This window comes from Aquila chrysaetos, chromosome 23 (assembly GCF_900496995.4).
Source record: "Aquila chrysaetos chrysaetos chromosome 23, bAquChr1.4, whole genome shotgun sequence".
Taxonomy (NCBI): Eukaryota; Metazoa; Chordata; class Aves; order Accipitriformes; family Accipitridae; genus Aquila; species Aquila chrysaetos.
The window spans coordinates 10,808,962-10,818,032 of record NC_044026.1 but is presented as its reverse complement, the minus strand read 5'-3'; the positions used below and the strand labels follow the sequence as shown (position 1 = coordinate 10,818,032).

At 43.7% G+C, this 9,071-nt stretch overlaps 1 long non-coding RNA gene across 1 annotated transcript; it reads left to right on the top strand.

Moving 5' to 3' along the window:
* Positions 1–2,050: 2,050 nt before the first annotated feature.
* On the top strand, positions 2,051–5,512 carry LOC115334664. Its single transcript, XR_003921206.2, has 2 exons — positions 2,051–2,570; positions 4,913–5,512. It is a non-coding gene; the product is annotated as an uncharacterized LOC115334664 (long non-coding RNA).
* The last annotated feature ends 3,559 nt before the right edge of the window (positions 5,513–9,071 follow it).

Genomic DNA, 9,071 nt, shown 5'->3' with positions numbered 1-9,071 from the left:
AACTCCTTCCCTTGGCCCTGCTCCAGCTTGGACACATCCAGAGACTGCAGTCCCTTAGGGGCATACCTGCTCCAACTGGAGCCTTATCTATGAGCCACGGTCTCTTCAGGGGTGTACCTGCTCTGTCGTGGGCTTATCCACGGCCACACGCTTCAAGGTGTTCCAGCATGACCTCATGCACAGCCATGGATGCTTCAAGGTGTACCTGCTGTAGCACGGACTTATCCACAGCCACAGATGCTTTGAGTTGTACTGTCTCCAGCGTGGACTTATCTTTGGGCCACAATCCCTTCAGAGGTATACCTGCTGTGGCATGGACATAACCATGGCCACAGACGCTTCCAGATGTACCTGCTCTGGCATGGCCTTATACACAGCCACAGACGCTTTGGGGTGTCCTGCTCCTGCGTGGACTCATCCACATGTCACAGTCTTTTTGACTCCAGTTCACACTGCAGTTCCAGCCAGTCCAGTACAGCACCACAGAAACAGCAGCGATGCCCTGGCCATCTGCCAGCCCAGGCGCATCGCCATCGCTGTTATCAAAATGTTCCCAGGCACAGCAGAGCAAGGCGATAAGCAGTGCAGCAGTACAGCAAGCAGGGAAAGGAAAAAGTAGCTGCTGACGAGAACTGGGCTCTAATATACAGTAAGGCAGTCAAGCTCCATGGCAAGCACAGGAGCCTGTCAATTAATAGCTAAACAGCAATAACAGCTATAAATTCAATCATCTAGCACATTCCAATCAAGTCTGTTGTTATCTCGAAACCTTCGAGCCCCACGCTGGGTGCCAGAATGGACTGTCGTGGTTTAACCCCAGCCGGCAGCTCAGCCCCACGCAGCCACTAACTCGCTCCCCCCTGCACTGGGATGGGGGAGAGACTCAGAAGGGTAAAAGTGAGAAGACTCGTGGGCTGAGATAAAGACAGTTTAACAGGGAAAGCAAAAGCCATGCACACAAGCAAAGCAAACCAAGGAATTCATTCCCCACTTCCCATGGGCAGGCAGGTGTTCAGCCATCTCCAGGACAGCAGGGCTCCAGCACGCCTAACAGTGATTTCGGAAGACAAACTGCTGTAATTCCCAACTGCTGTTTTGGATTTGTGCTGGAAACAGTGCTGATAACACAAGGATGTTTTCGTTGCTGCTGAGCAGTGCTCACACAGAGCCAAGGGCTTTTCTGCTTCTCCCCCCACCCCACCAGCGAGCAGCCTGGGGGGGCACAAGGAGTTGGGGGGGGACACAGCCGGGACAGCTGACCCCGACTGACCCAAGGGAGATGCCAGACCATAGGACGTCGTGATCAGCAGATAAAGCTGAGGGAAGAAGAAGGAAGCAGGGAATGTTCGAAGTGATGGTGTTTGTCTTCCCAAGTCACCGTTAGGCGTGCTGGAGCCCTGCTGTCCTGGAGATGGCTGAGCACCTGCCTGCCCATGGGAAGTGGGGAATAAATTCCTTGTTTTGCTTTGCTTGTGTGCACGGCTTTTGCTTTCCCTGTTAAACTGTCTTTATCTCAGCCCACGAGTCTTCTCACTTTTACCCTTCTGAGTCTCTCCCCCATCCCAGTGCAGGGGGGAGCGAGTTAGTGGCTGCACAGGGCAGAGCTGCTGGCTGGGGTTGAACCACAACAATAAGAGACCTTGTTTTCCTGTAGAAGAAACCAGAATTTTCCTGATTTTTTTTTTTTCCAGAACAAGGGCAAAAATATATACCTTCAGACATAACTTCTCAAGACTGATCTAACCTTTTTCTTTCATATGTCTAGCCATGCCTCTGGGCTGCCTAATTCAGATGAAGCCGAGATACTTAGCATAACTTTACTCACAAAGAATCACTTTCTAGCCTATGCAATGCCTACAGGCATAGCGTATTGAATGTAATCAGGATTTAATCAAACATAATTTTGACTTTCTGTTTCTCTATCAAGAACAGAACAGTAGGCTTTTCCAGGAGAGCTTTGTCAAAAGATTTGCTGTGATTGTATGTGGGAACATATTTAGCTAACAGTCACAAGAGCATTCCAGACGCCTTTAGAAGACCTTGAACAGCATAAACAAGAAGACAAAAAAGAAGAAAGATGATAATAAAGCCAATTAGAAGAACACAAGTGCGCAATCCATGATAAAAGGAACTGGGCACAAAGAACCTCAATTCGGCAGTTTATCTTGACCAATTAGACTGAGACAAGTTTTGCATGTTTTAGTTGGTATAACCAATTACGCCTTATGTTTATGTGCGTGTACAGAGATGGTATAACCAATTATGCCTTATGTTTATGCGCGTGTACAGAGATGGTATAACCAATCATATTCTATGCTTGTGCACATGTACAATGACTTTGCAGAATATGTGATTATAAATATGTGTGTGTTTTAGCAATAAAGGGTCGTCTGTTGTCTGCTTTCAACTTTACAGGCGTCCGTTTATTTCTACCTCCTGCAAATGGTGACCCCGATGTGGCCCTGAGAGCGCAGAAGACGCGGCAGGAGAAGCCCTGGTTGGAGGTACTGCTGTCGGCGGGACCGAAGCAGGGAAGCTGAGCCTAGGCTAAGGAGACACCTGAAAGGAAGGTGAGCAACCAGGGGCAGTATGGGGCAGAACTTGTCCTCGGAGGAAAGGGCAATAGTCAGACTCCTACTGCATATACTCTCTAAGAGAGGAATTCAATGTACTGAATCCTCCGTGAGAAGATTATTGAAATGGTGCCAAGTTCAGGGCTATCCTGTTGAAACAGCTACCTCATTTGAGCCTGATATTTGGGCAGAAATTGGAACAAAATTACGGGATGCGATCTCTAAAGGGGATCGACACGCTGAAGACTTGGTTATTACTTGGAGGTTGCTTTTTGACAATATACGATCCTTACGGGCAGAAAGAAAGGTGGCAGCGAAGGCAAATTCGATTTTGAATCCAAAAGTATCGGTGTCGGTAAATGGCGATGAGGACAGACTCGATACCAATGAGTCATCTTGTTCGCATTGTCCCTGTGACTGTACTAGTCATAAAATGACATTACCAGATGATTCAGTAAAAGATACACCGGAGCCAAAAAAGGCATCACCACCTATTCTACCACCAAACCTCGAGAAAGAAATACGCCCGATTAAGCCATCTATGGGTTTATATCCACCTTTACCTGACGATGATGATAATTGGTCAGAACCTCCCCAAGATGATATTTCTTTAGAAAAAGAAAAACCGCCGCCAAGTTACAATGTAGCTGAAGATTTGGGCTGTGACCCAAGAAGTTACTGGAGAGAAATACATAAGAAAGCAGCAAGCGAGGGAGTGGTCGTTCCTCATGCTTATCCTGTTATAATGAGGGCAAATGATCCAAATGAATGGAATCCCTTTTCATGGGATTTGATAAAATAAGTGCGCAAGTTAGTCCATAATTATGGGCTGACAGCTCCTTACACCGAAGCGCTACTCGACAATAATTTCAGAGCTCAACTTATGACTCCGTACGATTGCGATCAATTAGCCACCATGCTATTAAAGCCAACTCAGAAAATGTTGTGGAAAGATAGATGGAGGGGACTGTGTGAAGAAGTTGCTGTAAAAAATTTCGATAGACCCGATGATGACCCCATGAGCACAATAGGGATAGATCACCTTATTGGGACTGGCAAATTTACTGATCCAAGATTACAGGCAAAGTTTCCCATAGAAGCCTTGAGAACTGCTTCAGTAATGGCGTTTAAAGCAATGATGACTCTGCCAGAAGAAGGTAAAAATGTTATGTTGTTCACGCAGGTTAAGCAGGGTCCCCAGGAATCGTACATGTCCTTCATTGACAGACTAAGAGATGTAATAACTAAACAAGTATCGAGTGTGGAGGCTCAGAATGCTTTGGCGCTAAAATTGGCAGTAGAGAATGCAAATGCTGACTGTAAAAAGGTTTTGATGGTGTTACCCAGAAATGCCAGCCTTGTCAATATGGTTGAGGCATGTAACAAGATTGGAACTACATCATTCCAAATGAATGCATTAGCAGAAGCTTTTGCGGTTGCACTTAGAGGGGATAAAAAATGTTACAATTGTGGAAAGCCCGGTCATTTAAAAGCACAATGTCGGGCTAAAGGGAAACCAAGACAAAATCATTCACAGTATCGACAACAAACTGTAACACCAGTGCGGGTTTGTGCAAGATGCCAGAAGGGTGGCCGTATGGCTCGTGTTTGCCGTTCTAAATATCATAATAGCTCTCCACTACCACCTATGGTGGGAAATGGCCAGCAGAGCGTGCCGGTGAACCGCTCGACGACACAACAACTTGTGGGAACAAATTCATCTGGAGCCGTAAATCCACGAGGTTTGCATTCTTTACAATTGTGGCAAATGGATGTAACACACGTACCTGAGTTTGGTAAATTGAAATATGTTCATGTGTCTGTGGATTGTTTTTCTGCAGCTGTATGGGCAACAGCGCAGACGGGAGAAACTAGTCAACACGTCCAGCGACACCTGCGTTCAGCTATTGCAGCACACGGCATTCCACTTCAGATAAAAACTGATAATGGGCCGTGCTACATCGCACAGCCAACTCAAAAGTTTTTTAGTCAATGGGGTATTGTACATACCACGGGTATACCACATTCCCCTACAGGCCAGGCAATTGTAGAACGCATGAATCAGACTTTGAAACGCCAACTGCAAAAACAAAAAGGGGGAGAGCAGATGGCTACTCCTCACGAACGATTGAACAAAGTTGTATATGTGTTGAATTACTTGAGATTGACAGATGGCGAAAGTGTACCACCAATTGTAAAACATGTGCAAGGCATGGTAGGAGATTTGTTTGACATTAATAGCAATGTTCAAGTTAGGGTTAAAAATGTTGAGAAAAATGTATGGGAAGGACCATTTCAATTAATAACCTGGGGATGAGGTTATGCTTGTGTTGTTACAGATCATGGAACAAGATGGGTACCAGCAAAGTGGGTAAAACCCTGGACAGGCGTTACATCCTTGGAAAAACACTGAACCTAAAAGGACTCCTCCTCGCTGTTATGGGTGACACACATAAGGGAAGAATGGATCATCCAACAACCAAAACAGAATGTATGGGTAACCTTGGCGAACATAACGCATCAAGAATCTATCTATTTTGCTTGTATATAGAAATGCTACAGCTGCGTGTAACTATATTCCAGAATATCATGCTCTTTTTCTATTCCAGCTGTTTTACCTGCGGGGATGTTTTTAATTCACGGGGATAGAGCGTGGGGGGGGGAATTCCATCGAAACTTAACGGGAGGCCATGTAGCCTCAGACGACTTATGTTACTAACACCCGATATCAATATGATTCACAGTAAAAAGGCTCACGATAACTGACACAGGGTTAAGTGGATAGCTAGTAAGTTTGGGAATTATGGGATGATGAAAAGATTTGCTTATGCATGGCTTAGTTATTCTAAATGTAGTATTAGCAGTTGTAATAATTGTACCATATATTATAAAAATAGTTGAACGTATGATTGCAAAAGCATTTCATGTAACTTGGCTTGGACAAAAACAGAAAAGGGGAGTTGTGGGAACTTATTTAGCTAACAGTCACAAGAGCATTCCAGACGCCTTTAGAAGACCTTGAACAGCATAAACAAGAAGACAAAAAAGAAGAAAGATGATAATAAAGCCAATTAGAAGAACACAAGTGCGCAATCCACGATAAAGGGAACTTGGCACAAAGAACCTCAATTCGGCGATTTATCTTGACCAATTAGACTGAGACAAGTTTTGCATGTTTTAGCTGGTATAACCAATTATGCCTTATGTTTATGCGCGTGTACAGAGATGGTATAACCAATCATATTCTATGCTTGTGCACATGTACAATGACTTTGCAGAATATGTGATTATAAATATGTGTGTGTTTTAGCAATAAAGGGTCGTCTGTTGTCTGCTTTCAACTTTACAGGCATCCGTTTATTTCTACCTCCTGCAATTGTACAAATATAGAATAGAAATATTTTATAACAAATTTGTATGCCACAAACTATACCCCCATTTTTCCCAATCCTTCCTCCTTTGTGCTTTAGAACTGCGTTCGAGGAAACCTTCCATAGGCACTGTTTCTGGTACTGGCCAAGTGACAGCTGACAGTAACAGAGCACCCACATGCATGCTTGCAGTTTCAAATTATGTTCACAGAACTCCTCATAGGGCTAGCAAGATTAATTTTGTGCAGGAGGTCAAATTATAATTCATGTGCCTCAACCGAGGCTCACTTGCTCTTTTCCAGAACTTTTTCAGACTCTTCTGGAACAAGTTGAGCTGTGGCACTAGGATATTCACTTGTTTAAATATTTATGGAGAATGTGTTGGGGAGTGATAAGTGATGAGAACAGTGATCACTTTTAGCTGCTTCTTTGAGCAATTATAACATTGAAAGTCATAGCCATGGTTTGCACCTGCAAAGGGTAATGAACTGCCTTCTTCTGAGGAATAAGAGAAAACTTGCTTTGTCCCCAGTAGAATGACAGCTCCTGATATCACATACAGCTAGAAGGGGAAAGCAATCTGTTTGGGTATGAGAGAGATGGCAGAGCACCCTTCTGTAGGTAAAATTTCTAGTCATATCCCTCTCAGACGCTTTGAAAGTTTACCGTGACATAAAAGCTGTGAGATGTGGCTGCACAGTGAGTGACTTTTGCACCTTGCAAATAGCATAAAACAGCTTTCACTCTAGCTAGACTTTTGTCTACTGGAAAGGCTAATGTTGATTTCTGCATTTGCACTGATGGAAAATGGCAGTTCTGACATTTTCTCGGATATATGACACCTCTGCAGAACTGGTACTAACAGAGAAATGTGTCACAATTTTTAGCACTTCCAACAAACTGGAGATTCGAACAAATTTGTTTTTCAGTAAAACCATGACATGTTCTTCAGAATTTAATTGCAGAACACTTAGTTGTCTTTAAACTCATGTCTGCAATAGGGTATGTTTTATGGGATCCTGGGGTGTGGGGATATCTTACACAGACACAGGAGGGTAGCCCACAAGACGATCCCACTATCGCCAGAAGTTGGCTATAGGTTCAAAATGAGTTGCCATTTTAAAGCACAGTGATGGGAGGTTTTGGCTTAAAGGTGAACAAAGGAGAAGGAAAAGGAGGTGGTAAGGAGAGTGGCTGACATGCTAGCTGCTGTGCAAGGTTGACCTGCCTGCTAATCAACTTGCTGCTGCATTCTGGATTAACGTACTAGACATTTTGAGCGTGCAAGGGACGTTGCATAAACATGCCACATATTAAGATAAGGATTTGATTGATTTTCCAGTTTGTTGAAGCACAGGCAGCTGTGAGGCCCTTCTCTACCAGAATCAGTCCTAAAATGGCATGTTAGATCAGCGAAAATCTCAGAACTGCCACTTTGATCAGCACAAAGGGCCAGCCTCAATAGACTTGCGTAATACAGAAAAGGTCTCGCTGGAGTGCGAGCTCTTTAGTGGTACTGACAAGGAGTGGACAATGTTACTGCCAATAGCTCAGAGAGCGAGCAGGGCTTGAAAACAGGACTTTGCATTTGCCTCACATGACATTATTCAACTCAGGGAATAAGAACAAACCTGAAGTGCGTATCGGCTCATGTGATAACAATGACTTTCCTAACAAAGGAAATTATAAAAATGCTGAATGGACTATTTGATGGTGCTTCTGGCAGGATGAACTTTTTAATAAGAAAAGACTGGTAGGCAAAAGGAATGGTGTGGGCTGATCCATATCTATCTCTATGGTGTTTTGGTCAGACTCATGTGAATCAATCCTGCGAGCTAATCATCAGCTACGTGCAAATGCACATATTTATTAGCATTTAATACCAAAATCCTCTTGCATCCCTCCAGGTATGGCTGAACTCTGTTGAATGGCTAGATTTTTTCATTCACTCTATTTCAGTGCCATCTCATAGCTTTAGTTTTAAGCCTTTGATACCTCTGTTGTGATCCCACTTGTCCATCGCCTTCCATCTCCCTAAGCACCCATCATTGTTTCTGCCTCAAGTGTGGCCTCTCAAACAGCAAGCAGATCAAAGACCTCTGCCTGGCACCAGAGAAAAAACAACAAATGGGAAGAAAGCAGGAATAGGACAAAATGATAGTTTTGCTAAGCAGGCAGGCTGACTTCTGCAACACATGTGGTGGCTGCCAGACAGAGGTAACATCCAGGTCCCACCCGTAGAGAACATGAAGAAGGTTTAGTGCAGAACAGCTTGGGCAGGCAGGTGGAGGCCTGCCAGAAAAAGTTTGGAGCACAAACTGTAACCACAGGGTTATTACAGTGACGGAGCTACCCCTTGAGGTGAAATTACTGATGTTCCTAATGGACTGAAAACACCTCAGCAATCTGCTAGCTACACGGCTGTAAGGAATTGAGCTGTGTGAACATAGCTCTCTTAAAAGGGTGCAGCCTGGTTTACAGTGATGTATAGACAAGCTTGACTTGATACCTTTTTTCTTATTTGATATCATAAGCTCCAGATGATCCTGTTTAAATCAGTTAAACTATTCATGCACCATGACACAAATCCATGAGCGTAAAGAGAGAGCAAATTTTGGCCTGTATGAACCAAATATACTGTGTGTATCAAATTTCCTGGCAACAACATACTAGAGAGAACACTGAATTGAGGAGAACTTAATTACATCACTGTTAAACTTTGACGCCCTAAATGGACAGAAACAATCATACTTCCAATCCCATACATTTTATGGATGTTATTTAGTTACATCCACATAGTCCAGAGTAAGGATGAGTTGTGTCCAATTTTATGCACAACAGTGGCGAACATAACTTTTTTAATTCAGTAAAAATATTTTGGGACAGTACCTACTCATGTATTGATTTCAGTGGAGGTGTTCCTAGGATTTAGGATCCTAGGTGATACCTGTCCAGAAGCTACAGGGGCAAGGCAGCAGTGAAAACACCCGTAAATGTGAATGTGGAGGTTTAAAGCTTGTGCTGATGGTAGCACTGACACGCCAAACTATGGATGAATGCTTTCCTCCACAAACAACATAGTTCAGCTGAAAAAAAAAAAAAAAAAAGTAGAACTGGGCTATTACGC